Genomic DNA, 6,324 nt, shown 5'->3' on the forward strand with positions numbered 1-6,324 from the left:
GTTATGCAAGAGGTCGAGCAGCTGGGAGCTCAGAAAAGAGGGGGGGGGGGGAGAGAAGAAAGAAGAAAACAGCTTTCCAAGCATGCTTCAGACTTTCCGAAATGGAGGGGGGGAGGAGGGCAAAGGCTGGGCATGGAAGAAAGCGTGAGTTCTTCAAAGCCCTTTGCACTTGCCTGTGACTGTCAGGAGTGGATTTCCACACCCCTCCTGTTTTAACCTTGGCACGTTTCCTATTTTCTCCCTCTTTTCAAAATTGTGCTCCCTCTGCCTCCAGAAGAGGGTAAAAGTCACTCATGTGGCCCAGGGCCTCTGCAGTCTACTCCCTTTCCCAGAAAGCTATCCCTCTGTATAACAGTTTCCTCAAGATTGAAACATTCTTTCCTTCAGGGAAGTTCCTTAAGGAGGAAGGCAAACAACTCAAAATAGCTTCAGGAAGTCCCTGAAACTGACCAAGATTCTGTAGGCCCCTCCCTGCCAGAGTAAATAAAAGTTGAGAGTCCTTCTCCACCAAGCTGAGCTGCAGAGAAGACTCCGGAGACCAGACCAGCTGCTTGGAAGAGCTTTTAGACCAACTGAATCACTCACTTGGAATCTGTTGTGGATATCTCTTTGTATAAATAAAATGCTGTTTGGCCAGTGGCCAGGCAGGAAGTATAGGTGGGACAAGAGAGAAGAGAATTCTGGGAGGCAAAAGGCTGGGGCAGAGAGATGCTGCCAGCCACCACCATGACAGAAAAGATGTAAGGTACTAATAAGCCACTTGGCAAAGCATAGATTAATAGGAATGGGCTAAATATAAGAGTAAGAGCTAGACAATGATAGGCCTGAGCTAATGGCCAAACAGTTTAAATAATATAAATGTCTGTGTGTTTATTTTATAAATGGGTTGTTGGACTAACGGGGCTTGGTGGGGGCTGGAGAGAAGGTCTCCAGCTACAAGTCTCCAACCTGTTGAGTGGCTTTCAGGCTGTGCAGTGCGCCCCAGGTTCCCAGCTTTTGTGAGCTGTCACCATGCTGGGGTGGTGGCCTTGTGAGACAGCTGTCTTCAAGTCATTCCTGCTTCTGTAAGTGACCCCAATAAAACTCATTAGTTCACCAAGTTGGACTTCGGTGGTATTTGTACCACCGACAGACTTTGGTCTGTCATGGATTCCCTATCTAGGGTGAGTAGACATGTATGTTGTGCTTCCCGAGAAAAGTTTTGTCATACAACACCTCAGTGACTCCTTTGGGTCCTGAACATTATTGATGTAGGTGTGGTGGCACTAATGACACCAGATACTCACTGCAGCCAACTTGGTGGAAAGTATGCCAAACTTTACCTTAACAGTGGCAAAGCAGCTCTTTTATCAGTTGGTCTTAGAAAATTTGCACAATCCACATTTGTACGCAAACTGTGTGGGAAATTTGGCTAGGACTAAAAACTGGTCTTGTCTGCCTCCGTGGCTCAGGACCTGCCTATGAGTTTAGGAGAACAAGCACCCAGGACCTGGGGTACAGCACAGATGAGGAGTGCATGTTGTTTGGTATGTGGGTCGTGAATTCGGTCCCCAGCACCGAATGCATACTTACTTGGGAAATAAAATCAGTTGTTTCTCTCATTGCCTTGAATTTGCAAGGCCACCCTTTCACACAGTTCCTGCTCTGGTTTGTTAATCAACCTGATCAACAATCTGGTGTTTCCCAGAATTGGATCTGGACATTTAGGGACTATGAGGTGTTTCCAACTGTTTGACATTTTAACATAACTTGTCATCTATAATGATCACACTCAAGACCCATGTAATTGAGTTAAAAGGGTGTATGTGGGGGCCTTGGAGAGATGGCTCAGCTGTTAAGAGCACTGGCTGCTCTTCTAAAGGACCCGAATTTAATTCCCAGCACCCACATGGTGGTTCGCAACCGTCTATAACTCTAGTATCAGGGAATTCAGTGTCCTCCTATGGCCCCTGCTGGTCAGGCATGAATATGATACACATACACACATGTAGGCCACTCATACACATAAAATATTAATTAAAAAATTAAAGCAGTATGAGACAATAAAAATCATTTTAAAAACAAAGAGGGAGCTGGAAAGATGGCTCAGTTAACTAACTGCTCAAGAGGCCCTGAATTCAGTTCCCAGCACCCAAATCAGATGACTTACAAACCCCTGTAACCCAACCACCAGGAAATCTGATGCTTTTGGCCTTTGCCAGCATCTGCATTCATGTGCACCTACCCATACACAGGCATATACACAATTATTGAACCTGTTAAAATAAAAATTAAAAGCCCAACAAAACAGCAAAAAACATTCATATTTTGAGTAAGTTTATGGTTTTGTTGAGTCACATAGCTATCCTCAGTCATACAATCACTTAGTCTCCACCCAGTGAGTAGCAAGGTAAAAGATTCCCTTTTTGGCAGGGGATAGGATGCTTCTAAAACTTCAAGGTAGTGCCAGGCAGTGGTGGCACATGCCTTTGATCTCAGGACTCAGGAGGCAGAGCCAGGCAGATCTCTGTGAGTTCGAGGCTAGCCTGGTCTACAGAGCAAAATCCAGGACAGGTACCAAAACTACATGGGAGAAACACTGTCTTGAAAAACCAGAAAAAAAAAAAAATAACAACAAAAAAAAATTTGAGGTAGCTCAACTTCTGTTTGTGAGCAGGAAAAGCCTAGTTGGGCAAGGTGTCTGGCTTTTGTAAAGGCTTGCTTTGTGTCAATTGCAAACTCCCTGGTACAAAACGAGACATACACTAAGGATTCTCTCCATCTTTGGATAACAGCTTCACACACCAACAACGATTTGTAGATCTTCCACATTGCCTTGAAGAAGTCCCAGAGATACAAGTATGTTTACAAAAGGGTGCAAGGGAAGGAATGGAGGGGCATGGTTGTGAGGAAGTAAGAGAGTCACTGCTGAGGCTTTCTCAGAAGCCTAAGAGGCAGGAAACCCTACACCAGCCTTTTCTTCCTTCTTTCTCTCATGTCTTTCTGCCTCAAAGACATCTACCTGCCTCAGCTTCCCAAGGACCGGGATTAAAGGTGTGCAGTGTGAGTGTGCCTGGTGCCCACTGGGACCAGAAGAGGGCACTAGATCCCCTGGAACTGGAATTGTGTTTGACCTGTTGTGGAATATTATTTTAACTGGGCAAAGCTGTGTTACATTTGTTTATGCTGAGACATAAATTCTCTAATTGTGTAAAGCTGTGTTACATTTATTTATCCTGCATTTAATTATGTAAATGGGTGTGGCATTTGTTTCACCTTGCCTGCCTAAGGCACCTGATTGGTCTAATAAAAAGTTGAATGGCCAATAGCTAGGCAGGAGAGGGGTAGGTGGGGCTGGCAGGCAGAATGAATAAATAGGAGGAGAAATGTAGGAACAAGAGAGAAGAGGAGCATGAGGAGAAGAAAACGGACATGCCTGGTGCCAGAGCCAGGCATTCGCCAGCAAGACACAAGAAACAGTGAAGGTAAGATATACAGAAAGAAAAGTAAAAAGCCCCAAGGCAAAAGGTAGATAAAGAGAAAAGGGTTAAAACAGCTAGCCAGAAACATGCCTAAGCTAGGCTGAACATTTAAAACTAGTAAGTCTCCGTGTCATGTTTTGGGAGCTGGTTGGTGGCCCAAAAGAAAAATCCTGGTCCAGTAAACCACAATATGGGCTCTGGGAGCCAAACCTAGATCCTCTGCAAGAGCATCAAGTACTCTTAACCACTGAGCCACATTCCAGCCTCTAGATGTAAAGTTTAATAAAAAAATTATTTAGCTGGGCTTAGTGGTGTACCTTTAATTCCAGCGCTCGGAAGGCAGAGGCAGGCAGATCTCTGAATTCTAGGCCAGCCAGAGAAACCCTGTCTTGACATGCCCTCCCCCCAAACTATTGATGCAGTGGGAGGTAGAGGTATTAGGAGTTCAGGTTAGCTTGGGCTACAGTGTGAGACACTATCTTTAAAAAAAAAAAAAAAAAAAAAAAAAGCAAAAACCAAATTAAGGTGTAGTGTTAGCTCAGTGGATAAAGGTGCCTGCCACTAAGTTTGGGGACCCGAGTTTAATACCTGGAACTTTTAAAGTTGTCTTTTGGCCTCCACACATGTATTGAGGCACAAATGTGTCCTGGCCCCACCTAACTAAAATAGAATAAAAATTCTAAATTGAAATTAAAAGGGAGTAGTGACTGCAGAGATAGTTCAGTTGGCAAAGTGCTTGCCACACACGCCTAAGGACCTGAGTTCAATCCCCAGTACCCTTGTAAAACTCGGGTTACTATAACCTATCCTTGTAATCCCAGTGCTGGGGAGGTGAGATAGGCAGATTCATGGAGTTTACAAATACAAGGTGGACGGCTCATGAACAATACCTAAAGTGACCTCTGGCCTCTACATGCATACACATATTGCACCCACCCAAACATATATTATCTGTTTTATATGAATCTTAGGAATCTCTCTGGCCCTACCAGTTATGATCAACTTCAAATTAATTGGAGGGTAGTTTACCAAAGCTGTATGAATTGATAGATTTGGGCACTTAGCTACTGTTCCAAAGGTATATTCTGTGCCTTCTCTACATGGGATTAACCAATCTAGGGTAGGAGCTACAGGCCTCCTACATGAACCAGAACATTCAGTCAGATCTTTCAGTCAGATCTAGTAATGTTGCTAACCTCCCTCAGAAGAGGCCAATCAAGTCCACTGGATGCCACAGGTTTCCTGGGCAGTCAGGGCATGTGGCATGAACTGGGTCTTCGTTTCACCAGATTAAGACTACAGTCCAGGGAGGCCAGTTAGCACTGTCAGATCAGGTACTACTTCATTAAAGAAAACAGTAACAACAATTGAAATTTTTAAGCCTCCATCACAAAAATACTGTCATCCCTGACACTTAACTATTTATTAGGGAGGAGAATCTGCCTTCTGAACAATGTGTTCACATTCAATAGATTTTTCCAAATAAAACAGTAAAGTGATGGCGCACGCCTTTAATCCTGCCACTCAGGAGACAGAGCCAGGTGGATCTCTGTGAGTTCCAGGCCAGCCTGGTCTACAAAGCGAGTTCCAGGAAAGGTGCAAAGCTACACAGAGAAACCCTGTCTCAAAAAACAAAAAAAAAACAAAAAACACAAAACAAAAAACCAAGGGGGCTGGAGAGATGGCTCAGAGGTTAAGAGCACCGAATGTTCTTCCAGAGGTCATGAGTTCAATTCTCAGCGCCCACATGGTGGTTCACAACCATCTGTAATGAGATCTGGTGCCCTCTTCTGTATATATAATAAATAAATAAATCTAAAATACAAATAAATTATATAAAAAAAACAAATTTGTTGTAAATATACCAATAAACTTCTGGTTTGGGTAAAGAAGCCTTATTTGAGAAAAGGTCTCACTATGTTGTCCTGATTGGCCTGAAACTCATTCTGCAGACCAGGCTGGCCTCAAATTCAGAGCTGCTCCTGCCTCTGCCTCCCAAGTGCTGAGATTAAAGCCACACACTATGTCCAGCAAGAAGCCTTTTGAAGGAATAATCAATTTCTTTTTCTTTTTTCTTTTCCCCAAGACAGGGTTTCTCTGTGTAGCTTTACGCCCTTCCTGGATCTTGCTCTGTAGACCAGGCTGGCCTCAAACTCACAAAGATCGCCTGCCTCTGCCTCCCCCAATTTCTCAAACATCCCTAATGTCTTCCTGTTTCATTTATTCATCACTGTTTGACAAGGGGAAGGCTCCAGGGTACCGCAAAATGTTTAAGAACTCTTTAATTAGTCGAGAGTGATGGCGCACGCCTTTAACCCCAGCACTTGGGAGGCAGAAGCAGACAGCTCTCTGTGAGTTTGAGGCCAACCTAGTCTACAGAGCAAGTTCCAGGACAGCCAGGACTGGTACACAGAGACACCTGTGGCAAAAAAACTAATGAACAAAAAGGCTGGGCAGTGGTCCCAGCACTCAGGAAGCAGAAGCAAGCAGATCTCTGTGAGTTCAAGGCCACCCTGGTCTATAGAGCTAGTTCTGGACAGCCAAAGACTACACAAAAAAACCCTTGTCTTGAAAAACCAAAAAGAGAAGAGAATGCGTCATTTGTCTGACAAAGTCAAGAGTCTGGACCTGGTGAAAGCTCTAAGCAGCTTTATTTAATCCTACTCAGAAACTATGCTGTCAAGAGTGTGTGTGCTCAAATACACACAACAGAGAGGCACGGTACCTGGAAAAGGAGACAGGGAAATGAATACACTTGGATAGGTTATTTTCTTTTAAAAAAACATATCATTAATCTTTAATCTTAGATCCTATTACAGTATCATGAATCAGCAAGCAGACATCAAAGTTAAAGAGTCCAGTA

This window comes from Onychomys torridus, chromosome 7, assembly GCF_903995425.1.
Source record: "Onychomys torridus chromosome 7, mOncTor1.1, whole genome shotgun sequence".
NCBI classification, from domain to species: Eukaryota; Metazoa; Chordata; class Mammalia; order Rodentia; family Cricetidae; genus Onychomys; species Onychomys torridus.